Here is a 13,208-nt window from a genome sequence, read left to right as displayed (position 1 = left end):
ATACCAGTTTCTAGTTGTATGAATGATCCCAAAGGAAGGCAGAATTTGCACATACAGTAATGTATGCGATTCTAGACCTCACAGATAGAAGATGTGTTGTTCTTTCTTCTAATGTGACACTATCATCTGTAACACCATCGCCTTCCTCCGAGCCTAGACGGGGAGAAGTGTAAATAAGATGATGAATGAATTAAGTAAATTAGAGTAATGGCCAAGGTTGTGGTAACATCACATTAATGTTAATAAATGCAAAATAATGCATTTGGGACAAAAACAAAGGAACAACAAAGGATTAATGGCAGGAGAGTTTCAACAGTGCCTAGAGAGGAGCCATTTTTCCAAGTGACTTAAGTAGGCACACGGTAAAAGTAAATGTCACCGGGGGTGCCCTGTCATGCGAGAAGATAGATCTGCTAAACAAAGTGTTAGTGGTACAGTGCCTTGTGTACGTTGTCACCTAGGATATGTGTTTTGTCTTGCAGAACATTCGCAGAAGGACATAATTGTGGACGGTTAACTAGAGCATTGTGTATTGTTATCAACACGTAGTCATAAGGGAGTTTTAGCAAGAAGCACGCTCTGTGAATATTTCATAGATACTCTGAATGGGGTCAAATCGGCACCTGAAGGCTAGAAGATACGAAAGTAATGAGCAGGAACCATATTATATAGGAGTAGCCTTCGATAGGCTGGAGCAAGCACCTAGGTCAATGCCGGGGTTGCAGAGGCTAATATGTTATGGGATTTCCAGGGCTGCCTTGGAAGAGAGTAGGCACATTCTACGCATAAAATCAAGCTGAACGCTAATTGGAGGCTCACGCTGCGATGCGTCTATTGGAAAAGGCAGGCGAGTTGGTTCGGCTTATTAAAGATCAACTCCAGGGAAATATACATAAACACCCTCTAGTTCACTAATGTATTCCATTAAAAACCTTGAAATTGTATTTTTTTCGAACTCGGTGTAATTACCTGAAATCTCTCTTTATAATAAGCAATCGCACACCAGAGGGAAGTTAAAAGCAAGCTGGCAGTGGGTGTGCTTGCTCTGTAAGTTGATGAAAGGGAGGAGTGGAAACTGAGGGTTGAAAGAGAATGCTTGGAGTGGGTGCAATTGGTGTGGTGAGATTCAATCGTAGTCCAAAGAGGAAGCAGGAGAAGGGGTAGTAGCACAGAGCTTGTAAACTGTGTTGCCACTATAAATACACTGTGACCTGGGGCGGACTAACCTTTTGGAACATCACTCACCTCCTAAACGACATCTCAGACTGGATGTCGCTCCATTTCCTCAAGCTTAACCTCTCCAAAACCGAGCTTCTCGTCTTCCCCCCTGCCCGCCCCCCCCCCCCCATCCTATCCATCACTACTAACATCACCACCATCAATCCCACCCCGCAAGCCAAAGTCCTTGGAGTCATTCTGGACTCTAACCTTTCCTTCCAACCTCATGTCAAATCACTTACAAACACATGCAGGCTCCACCTCCGCAATATCGCCAAAATACGCACCTTCCTTACCCCAGACACCACTAAACTACTCGTACACTCCCTGATTATCTCACGCCTTGACTACTGCAACTCCCTCCTCACCAGCCTACCCCAGTGCAGGCTCTCCCCGCTTCAGACCATCCTGAACTCAGCGGCTAGACTCATCCACCTCACCAACCGCTCCACCTCTGCCACCCCCCTCTGCCTATCCCTCCACTGGCTCCCTATCGCCCAACGCATCAAATTCAAACTACTCACTCTGACCTACAAAGCCGTTTACAACACTGCCCCTAACTACATAACCAACCTGATTCCCAAGTACCACCCCACCCGTACCCTTCGCTCTTCACAGGACCTCCTTCTATCTTGCTCCCTGGTCTCCTCCTCACACGCACGTCTGCAAGACTTCTCCAGGTCCTCCCCCATCCTCTGGAACTCACTACCCCAATCCATCAGACTGTCACCTTCCCTCCTCACCTTCAGGCGCACCCTGAAAACCCATCTCTTCAGGGAAGCCTACCCCACCCTCACCTGACTGCTGCTCTCCTTCATTCCTCCTACCACTCCATCCCCCACAGCCACTTCCTCCTGTACCACTACCCCCTCCCTCCTAGATTGTAAGCTCGAAAGAGTAGGGCCCTATAACCCCTTGTGTGCTGTTTGTAGTTGCTGTACTGTCCCATGTATTGTCCCCCCCTCTATTGTACAGCGCTGAGCAAACCCTTTGGCGCTATATAAACTCGATGTAATGTAATGGAAACTCAGGCACTGCCCGAGGGTCCGGGGTCAGTAGGGGCCCCATGAGATGCTCCTGGTACCTTTCATTGGCTTTTTCATAGGCTTTTTAGGGTGTGGGAGAGGCCACTGAGCAGCAGAAGCCCTAATTAGTCAACCTCTGCTCATCTGATTACAGTGGAGCCAACAAAATTTACCTAGCAACCAACTCTGCTCGAGCCATTCGTAAAATTTGATGTTACTCCAGATTCCTGTCACTTGTTTTCTGCCAACAGCACAACAGACACACGTGGTACTTCTACTACTCTGTAAAGACCAGGGGCGGACCGACCATTTGGGAACTCGGGCACTGCCCGAGGGACTGGGGTCAGTAGGGGGCCCCATGAGATGCCCCTGGTACCTTTTTCATAGGCTTTTTTGGGTGTGGTTTGAGTTTGGGTGAGGACACGGTGGCCCCATGATCCCCTATTGCCCGGGAGCCCCATGAGTTGTCAGTCCGCCCTTGACTGTGACCATCTTCATCCTTAGGTCACATGTAGACAAGTGTAGTTTGGTCTTCCGGCAAGTGTTGCGTTGTGCAGCGGCCACCATCCAGAGGGAGCAGGGAACAAGGGGGAACCTATGTTCCTCCGAGGCCTCCATACGGGTTGTCAGAGGAAAAGCTGCCTGTTTGGATGCTGATGCCCTGACTGACCTAAGCAGCCATCTTTAGTATGAGCAGTCCTAAAAAATAGCACTATCACCCTTTGGTAGGCACGCATTTCACAAGTGGTTAGGTCAGGGACAGAACCCCCCCCCGCTAGTTAGGGACAGATCATTTAGCATAGGGGCAGGTTCCTGTGGAGAAGGGACCAACTAGGGACTGACACTGTGCCTGGGTAATATCCATTCCTTATTCACGTGCCCCATTGTGGTCCTCCTTCCACCTACCTCCTCTGTTGGATGCTGTCACCTGAGTGCACAGTAGACATATGTGTTCGTTCAGATTCACGAGGGGACGTGTCATGTTGGTGAGTCCTGTCCCTGAGCTACTTATTATATCAAAAAGTAAAATAAGAAATATGTTTTTTTGCCTTTATATCAATCTTAAATTGTTACTAAACCCAGGACCCTACATTCACTATATCTGGTCACCCCGGACCCTGCATTCACTATATCCACTCTCCCCGGACCCTGCATTCACTATATCTGCTCTCCCCGGACCCTGCATTCACTATATCTGGTCTCCCCGGACCCCACATTCCCTATATCTGGTCTCCCCGGACCCTACATTCACTATATCTGGTCACCCCGGACCCTGCATTCACTATATCCACTCTCCCCGGACCCTGCATTCACTATATCTGCTCTCCCCGGACCCTGCATTCACTATATCCGCTCTCCCCGGACCATGCATTCACTATATCCGGTCTCCCCGGACCCTACATTCACTATATCTGGTCACCCCGGACCCTGCATTCACTATATCCGCTCTCCCCGGACCATGCATTCACTATATCCGGTCTCCCCGGACCCCGCATTCACTATATCTGCTCTCCCCAGACCCTGCATTCACTATATCAGGTCTCCCCGGACCCTGCATTCACTATATCCGCTCTCCCTGGACCCTGCATTCACTATATCCACTCTCCCCGGACCCTGCATTCACTATATCCGCTCTCCCTGGACCCTGCATTCACTATATCCACTCTCCCCGGACCCTGCATTCACTATATCCGGTCTCCCCGGACCCTGCATTCACTATATCCACTCTCCCCGGACCCTGCATTCACTATATCCGGTCTCCCCGGTCCCTGCATTCACTATATCCACTCTCCCCGGACCCTGCATTCACTATATCTGGTCTCCCCGGACCCTGCATTCACTATATCCACTCTCCCCGGACCCTGCATTCACTATATCCACTCTCCCCGGACCCTGCATTCACTATATCTGGTCTCCCCGGACCCTGCATTCACTATATCTGGTCACCCTGGACCCTGCATTCACTATATCCACTCTCCCCGGACCCTGCATTCACTATATCCACTCTCCCCGGACCCTGCATTCACTATATCTGGTCTCCCCGGACCCTGCATTCACTATATCTGGTCTCCCTGGACCCTGCATTCACTATATTCGCTTTCCCTGGACCCTGCATTCACTATATCTGCTCTCCCCGGACCCTACATTCACTATATCCGGTCACCCTGGACCCTGCATTCACTATATCCACTCTCCCCGGACCCTGCATTCACTATATCCAGTCTCCCCGGACCCTGCATTCACTATATCTGGTCTCCCACAGTTCAGGGGAAAGCGAATATAGTGAATGCAGGGTCCGGGGAGACCAGAAATATAGTGAATGCAGGGTCCGGGGAGACCAGAAATATAGTGAATGCAGGGTCCGGGGAGAGCGCCCCCCCCCCATACACTGGCAACCCACCCCACCCTGGCGAGAGAGAAGACACTCACCTTCACAGCTCCGGACATCCCCGGGAACAAGAGTCAGGCTCTGCATACACCATCAAGCAGCCCACAACCTCTCTGGACCACCTGGTCCCCATGCTGTGTGTCTGTGTGTGCCCTTTCTTCCATCCCTTCTTTCGGGGGGTGGCTCTGTCCCCCCCCGGAAAAATGCTGCTGCCGCCCTGAAAAAATGCCACCCTAGGCAAATGCCTTGTTTGCTTTCTGGTAAATATGCCCTTGGTGACGCTTATCAATACTCATCAGTGCAGCCTATCAGTGCTGTATATCAGTGGAGTCACATCAGTGCCTCCTCATCAGTGCCTATCAGTGCTGCCTGTCGATGCCCATCAGTGCTGCCTATCAATGCTTATCAGTGCCACTTATCAATGCTCATCAGTGCAGCCTATCAGTGTCCATCAGTGCTGCATGTCAGTGAAGACTCACCAGTGCCCATCAGTGCTGCCTATCAGTGTCCATCAGTGCCGCATGTCAGTGAAGATTCATCAGTGCCCATCAGTGCAGCCTATCAGTGTCCATCAGTGCCGCATATCAGTGAAGACTCATCAGTGCCCATCAGTGCTGCCTATCAGTGTCCATCAGTGCCGCATGTCAGTGAAGACTCATCAGTGCCCATCAGTGCAGCCTATCAGTGTACATCAGTGCAGCCTATCAGTGTCCATCAGTGCCGCATGTCAGTGAAGACTCATCAGTGCAGCCTATCAGTGCCCATCAGTGCTGCCTATCAGTGTCCATCAGTGCCGCATATCAGTGAAGACTCATCAGTGCCCATCAGTGCTGCCTATCAGTGTCCATCAGTGCCGCATGTCAGTGAAGACCCATCAGTGCCCATCAGTGCAGCCTATCAGTGTCCATCAGTGCAGCCTATCAGTGTCCATCAGTGCCGCATGTCAGTGAAGACTCATCAGTGCAGCCTATCAGTGCCCATCAGTGCTGCCTATCAGTGTCCATCAGTGCCGCATATCAGTGAAGACTCATCAGTGCCCATCAGTGCTGCCTATCAGTGTCCATCAGTGCCGCATATCAATGAAGACTCATCAGTTCAGCCTATCTGTGTCCATCAGTGCAGCTTCATCAGCACACATCAGTGAAGGAGAAAAATCACTTATTTACAAAAATTTATAACAAAAACTAAGAAAAACTTTTTTTTTTTAATTTTTAGTCTTTTTTTGTCTGTTTAGCAAAAAATAAAACCCTCAGTGGTGATCAAATACCACCAAAAGAAAGCTCTGTCTGTCTAAAACAAAAAATGATAATAATTGTGATTTGTTACAATGTTGCAAATTGTCAGTCAAAGTGTGACAGCACTGAAAGCTGATAATTGTCCTGGGCAGGAAGGGGGTAAAAGTGCCCGGCGGGCGAGGGGTGACAGTGTATATCCAAATGAACTGTATAAGCCCGCAGTCACCGATTACAATTCTGCTCTGTTTTCTCGCCGACTCAGGCAGGGGCGTACTGACAACTCATGGGGCCCCCGGGCAATAGGGGATCATGGGGCCCCTGTGTCCTTGCCCAAACTCAAAAAAGCCTATGAAAATGGTACCAGGGGCATCTCATGGGGCCCCCTACTGACCCGGGCCCTCGGGCGGTGCCAGAGTTTCCAAATGGTCAGTCCACCCCTGGACTCAGGCACGTGCGTCACCAAGCCCCAGGAACGGTCACGAGGAACCATGCAAGTGCCATTCTCATTTGCATGCATGCTCCTGAAAACAAACAAACAAACAAACAAACAAATATTTCCCATGATGTAATCAGATAGCGATTTGTGGAATGTGTCCCAGAATACGCACGCTATGAACCTGCTGCTCTTCATTTCCAGAACCGTCAGCTGCAAAGCTTTGTGTGAACGCCGATTGGTTGTTGTCGGAGAACAGAGCCCGGTGGTTGCCTGTTCAGAATATCGCAGCTGTTCCCGGCGTGAATGCTGTAATCATTGTTATTAGGGTGCAGGATTGGCATTCATATCTAACAACACACCTTCACATAACAGAGGGGAGCCTATAGATGGTGAAGAGCCGCGCGGCGTTCCACGCAACTTCACCTATTCCAATCAATTTACAATGTTTAGCTGTACAAAGTCATGTTGAATCAACTGCAGTATACATACAATTACACCGGCTGGGTGATTTAGCCCTCATGCGTGCTTGACGTTTTTACAGTGGCTTTTTTGGCGTTTTTGACTTTTTTCTACAGCCACTAAACCCCCCAGCATGTTATTCTATGTGTCCATACACACATAGACTGGAATCAACGTTTTTTGGCTGGGACTTTTTTTGGCTGGAAAAAAAATCCAGGACTAGTGGTGTGACGGGAGTCACTTTGGGTGGGGGGCCCATGGAACTCAGCTCCCTTTGGAGAGGTGGGGGGACCCCTGTCCTAGCTCCCCATATCCCTATTATGTGTAAGTCACCCTGTGCTTGTTAGGTGTACAGGGTGATATGTCCTAATATTGTGCAGACATGTCTAGGAGATAGGTGGGGTGGGGGGTTGTGGATTGTTTGGTGTTATGTGGTTGTATCCCATTGTTCTATTGTGTGTCTTGCTTGGGAGCTAACTATTATGGGATGTATGTGTTTATGTGTATTGGCTTGGTGGGGGGTGTTTCCAGCCGCCCTCCCTCCTGATGGCACTGTCTGCTGGTGTGTCTCTTGTTACTAAATGTAGATTGCCCCCCCCCCCCCTTTGTTATTATGCAGTCAGGGGGGATTGTTCCCTTGAGTGTATATATGGTGAAGGAAATAACTATTTGCTCCCCTGCTGATGTTGAATGTTCGCCCACTCACAAAGAAATGATCGGTCTAAAAATCGAATGGTTGGTGTATTGTAACACTGAGAGACGGAATAGCAACAACAAATTCAGCAGAAATGCGTCTAACAAACGATGACTGATTTGCATGTTCATGAGGGAAATAAGTATTTGATCCCCTTCACAAAACATGACTTAGTACTTGGTGGCAAATCCCCTGTTGGCAATCACAGAGGTCAGACGTTTCCTGTAGTTGGCCCCCAGGTTCGCACACATCTCAGGAGGGATTTTGGCCCACTCCTCTTGGCAGATCCTCTCCAAGTCATTAAGGTTTGGTGGCTGACGTTTGGCAACTCGAACTTTCAGCTCCCTCCACAGATTTTCAATCGGATTAAGGTCTGGAGACTGGCTAGGCCACTCCGGGACCTTAATGTGCTTCTTCTTGAGCCGCTCCTTTGTTGCCTTGGCCGTGTGTTTTGGGTCATTGTCAACCTGGAACACCCATCCACGACACATTTTCAATGTCCTGGCTGAGGGAAGAAGGTTCTCACCCAAGATTTGATGGTACATTGCCCCATCTATCGTCCCTTTGACGCGGTGCAGTTGTCCTGTCCCCTTAGCAATAAAACACCCCCAAAGCAGAATGTTTCCACCACCATGTTTGACAGTTGGGATGGTGTTCTTGGGGTCATAGGCAACTACTTTGAAGGTGACAACAGCTGTTAGTGTATAGGCAAACTTTTTTTTTTTACTGTCTTTTCCAGGAATTAAATTGCCCCTCCTTGTAAAAACTTAAGTAATCTCTCTACCCCAAATGTACCCCAATGACGCAAGAAGTGGGTAGCCAAAAACACAAAGGACAGATGCACGGGCGGACTGACCATTTGGAAACTCGGGCACTGCCCGAGGGCCCGGGGTCAGTAGGGGGCCCCATGAGATGTCCCTGGTACGTTTTTCATAGGTGCCTTTTTTGTGAATTCCTGGCCCAGAAAACTTAGCATCCTACGACCTTTGGCTGTTTCCAACATGAGAAAATGCCTTAAAAGGACACAGATTTGATGACATTCTGGACATCCAGCGTGCTGCGACATAGATACTGCGCAGCATTCCAGAAAACAAATTCCAAGAATGTTTCCAGCAGTGGCACAGTCGGGGCGGACTGACAACTCATGGGGCCCCCGGGCATTAGGGGATCATGGGGCCCCTGTGTCCTTGCCCAAACTCAAAAAAGCCTATGAAAAAGGTACCAGGGGTATCTCATGGGGCCCCCTACTGACCCCGGGCCCTCAGGCAGTGCCCGAGTTTCCAAATGGTCAGTCCGCCCCTGAGCAGAATACATTTTGGCCTAAATTTATGAAAACATTTTATTTTTTAATGGATATGTTTTCTAACAGAAAGTAAAACAATATTGTTATTTTTTTCAGAAGTTTTTGGTCTTTTTTTTGTTTATAATAAATAATAAAAACCCCAGTTGTGACCAATCACCACCAAAAAAAATTTCTATTTGTATGAAAAAAAAAAAAAAATTTATGAAAAAGGTACCAGGGGCATCTCATTGGGGCCCCCTACTGACCCTGGGCCCTCGGGCAGTGTCTGAGTTTCCAAATGGTCAGTCCGCCCCTGGGCACAGTCATCTACAAAAGTTGCTAATTCTAGGGGACTACTTTGAAGGTGACAACAGCTGTTAGTGTATAGGCAAACTTTTTTTTTTACTGTCTTTTCTGGGAATTAAATTGCCCCTCCTTGTAAAAACCTAAGTAATCTCTGTACCCCAAATGTACCCCAATGACGCAAGAAGTGGGTAGCCAAAAACACAAAGGACAGATGTAAAAGTGGAAAATGAAAAGGTTATGTCTATTTAGAGGAAACGATCGGAGCTCTGGCTTATCAAGTGGATTCTCCACCACGACAATGCTCCTGTACATGATGTGTTAAGTGTTTGTGAATTCCTGGCCCAGAAAACTTCCTATGACCTTTGGCTGTTTCCAAAATGAGAAAATGCCTTAAAAGGACACAGATTTGATGACATTCTGGACATCCAGCGTGCTGCGACATAGATACTGCGCAGCATTCCGGAAAACAAATTACAAGAATGTTTCCAGCAGTGGCACAGTCAGGGGATCATGGGGCCCCTATGTTCTTGCCCAAACTCAAAAAAGCCTATGAAAAAGGTACCAAGGGCATCTCATTGGGCCCCCTACTGACCCCGGGCCCTCGGGCAGTGCCTGAGTTTCCAAATGGTCAGTCCGCCTCTGGGCACAGTCATCTACAAAAGTTGCTACTTCTAGGCGACTACTTTGCAGGTGACAACAGCTGATAGTGTATAGGCAAAGTTTTTCTTTTTACTGTCTTTTCCGGGAATTAAATTGCCCCTCCTTGTAAAAACCTAAGTAATCTCTGTACCCCAAATGTACCCCAAATGTACCCCAATGACGCAAGAAGTGGGTAGCCAAAAACACAAAGGACAGATGTAAATGTGGAAAATGAAAAGGTTATGTCTATTCAGAGGAAACGATCGGAGCTCTGGCTTGTCAAGTGGATTCTCCACCACGACAATGCTCCTGCACATGATGTGTTAAGTGTTCGTGAATTCCTGGCCCAGAAAACTTAGCATCCTACGACCTTTGGCTAATTTCTGTACCCCAAAAATGTACGTATCACCTTCCCCAGAGACTATATTATGCAGCAAAATTTTATAAGGAGTAAAAACTTTTCATTGCAGCGACTTTCCCTTCAAAAAACAAAAAAAACAAAAAACGAGTCTTGTATTGTTTGCAGCTAACACGATCCATTAGTCATAAGCCAAATCACTGAATGGATTACATACTTACAACCAAAAGGAGATCATTCAAATCTTTTTTTCTTGGCCATCTGTTCATTTTGCTGCATCTCACAATCCCGTATTGCATTAATCCACCTTTGTTAATTTTTTTTTTTTGTCTGAGTTCTTTCTTCCAGCATTTCCATTAAATATTTTCAGCTCCCGTTGAATACAGTGACCTTCCATTACCTGCATTTCCATTATTTGTTATTAGCCATCAAAGCACCTCCGTGATCACAAGGCTTCATCGGAACATACATCTTGTCCTGTAGATGAAGAGAAACAAAAACTTCTCGGGTTCCCGGTGCTGTTTTAGCTCCTCTCCAGCATTTAATCATCTTAGGGACTCATCCAGAATCCATTTCTGACCTTAAATATCTCAGACTAATACTCATTGCTTTTTATCTGCTGACAAATATACATCATCATTTTCTTCAGTCAATTAGATTTTTCTTTATTTTAATCAGAAGAATCGTCAGCTTGCATCCAGAAGGTCTTCTTTCACCTTGAATTCCACTGGGGGGAGGGCAATGGAGCATAACAGAAGACAGAGGGTGAAAAAAAGAGTTTTATGGTTGATCGTGTTGAAATGGTATTGGCATGATAAATAAATAAATAGGCAAACATTTTTAAACATTTTAAAATTCAAAAAATAATATTTTAAAATTCAAAAAAAAAATAACCTTTTAAAATTAAAAAAATAATATTTTAAAATTCAAAAAAAAAATAACATTTTAAAATTCAAAATAAATAACATTTTAAAATTAAAAAAAACATTTTAAAATTAAAAAAAATAACATTTTAAAATTAAAAAAAAACATTTTAAAATTCAAAAAAAAAATAACATTTTAAAATTCAAAAAATATTTTAAAATTCAAAAAAAAATAACATTTTAAAATTCTAAATAAATAACATTTTAAAATTCAAAAAAAAATTTTAAAATTCAAAAAAAAATAACATTTTAAAATTCAAAAAATATTTTAAAATTAAAAAAAAAATAACATTTTAAAATTCAAAATAAATAACATTTTAAAATTCAAAAAAAATAACATTTTAAAATTCAAAAAAAAAATTACATTTTAAAATTCAAAATAAATAACATTTTAAAATTCAAAAAAAAAAATAACATTTTAAAATTCAAAAAAAATAACATTTTAAAATTAAAAAAAAAATAATAACATTTTAAAATTCAAAGTGCTGTCTTAAAGCTCAACTGAAGTTCAACCAGATTCTGGTTGCTTCAGAACAAAAGGTGTGCAAAGTCTCACAGTTCATTTTGCTTTTCTGAAAGCCTTTTTACTTCCATGCATACTGTAGAGAGGAACCTTTTTTTTTTCTGTGTGGAAGCAAGGGTCCATCTGCAGAAGGTCTTCTTTCACTTTGAATTCCACTGGGGAAGGGCAATGGAACATAACAGAAGACAGAGGGTGAAAAAAAAGAGTTTTTTATGGTTGATTGTGCTGAAATGGTCATGGCATAATAAATAAATAAATGGGCAAAAAACATTTTAAAATTCAAAGTGCTGTCTTAACCTCCCTAGCGGACTGATTATGTCCATATTTCTGTGCTCAAAGTGGTACTTTTTTTGCATGGAAATATGTATTTTATTTTATTGTAGGCCTGTCATTTTTAGGAATAACTCACTGAAATCTGTCCGAACAAGAGTCTAGTAAACATCCCGGGTATGTTAAAATTTTAAACATGAAATCATAAATTATAATTTAATAAATAATCATAAAAAATAATAATATAAAAATAATAAATTTAATTCAATAATATAATCAAACCAAAAACCCTGAAATTTGAAATAGAGCGCCAAGTTCTCACATCGCTGAGCAAAGTCGCAGAATTGTTTTCAGTGTCTGATGATTTATTTCCCCCACGAATCATTATCACTCAATTCTGCAAGTGGTTCTGATTTACTATCGCTGTTCTCTAGCCGGTCTAAAACCGCTTTTGACCTAAAGGGACGCTTTTTGGACGCCATGGACGTTTCTCAGTTTCCAGGCAGAAAGAACAGTAAAAATGCAGGCAGGGCGCCGGACAAAGCACTCGGGACAAAATGTATGTGAAATGGTTTGATACAGGAATGTTATACTATGTGATTTTACTGAATGTAGTGAATGTCACTTTTTGTCATTTTCAAATTTCCCGCCGTTCCATCCCCCGTACGTCCCGACACTCACAGGGGACGGAACCCAGAAGACAGATGCCGGCATCCGCCGGAGGACATTGCCGGGGACACTGCAGGAGGGACATCGCGGGAGTGCAGGACAAGGTAAGTGATCGAGGGATCCTGGAGAAGCGCTGCATGGTAAGCCCGAGTGTAGCTCAGGGTTACCGCTTGTGGTACTGAAACTTTACCCCGAGCTACACTCAGGAATACCGCCAGGGAGGCTACAGCTCAACTGAAGCTTAACCAGATTGCATCAAAACAACAAGTGTGCAAAGTCTCACAGTTCATTTTGCTTTCCTGAAAGCCTTTTACTTCCATGCGTACTGTAGAGAAGAACCTTTTTTTTTGGAAGCAAGGGTCCATCTGCAGAAGTCCCACACAACTTCTGCACCTCTGCTGGTTGGAGAGCTCTAAGTCTGACTTAGCAGAAGGCGTGTTTGACCTCTGCAGAAAGACCACTGCTTCCACACATACACACATACAACCAGGGGCGGACTGACCATTTGGAAACTCGGGCACTGCCCGAGGGCCCGGGGTCAGTAGGGGGCCCCATGAGATGCCCCTGGTACCTTTTTCATAGGCCTTTTTGAGTTTGGGCAAGGACATAGGGGCCCCAAGATCCCCTATTGCCCGGGGGCCCCATGAGTTGTCAGTCCGTCCCTGCATACAACAAGAGTCCTTCTCTAGGGTGATGTCTCTCAGCTAAGGTTCTGTAGCACCCTAAAATCCTCACTGGGTTCCGTCAGGGTGCTGCAAGCACAAGGACCCATATATTTCTAG

This window comes from Staurois parvus, unplaced genomic scaffold (genome assembly GCF_062004578.1).
Source record: "Staurois parvus isolate SC_StPar_1 unplaced genomic scaffold, SC_StPar_1.0 ptg001044l, whole genome shotgun sequence".
In the NCBI taxonomy this organism is placed as follows: Eukaryota; Metazoa; Chordata; class Amphibia; order Anura; family Ranidae; genus Staurois; species Staurois parvus.
This window is presented reverse-complemented; position numbering follows the sequence as displayed.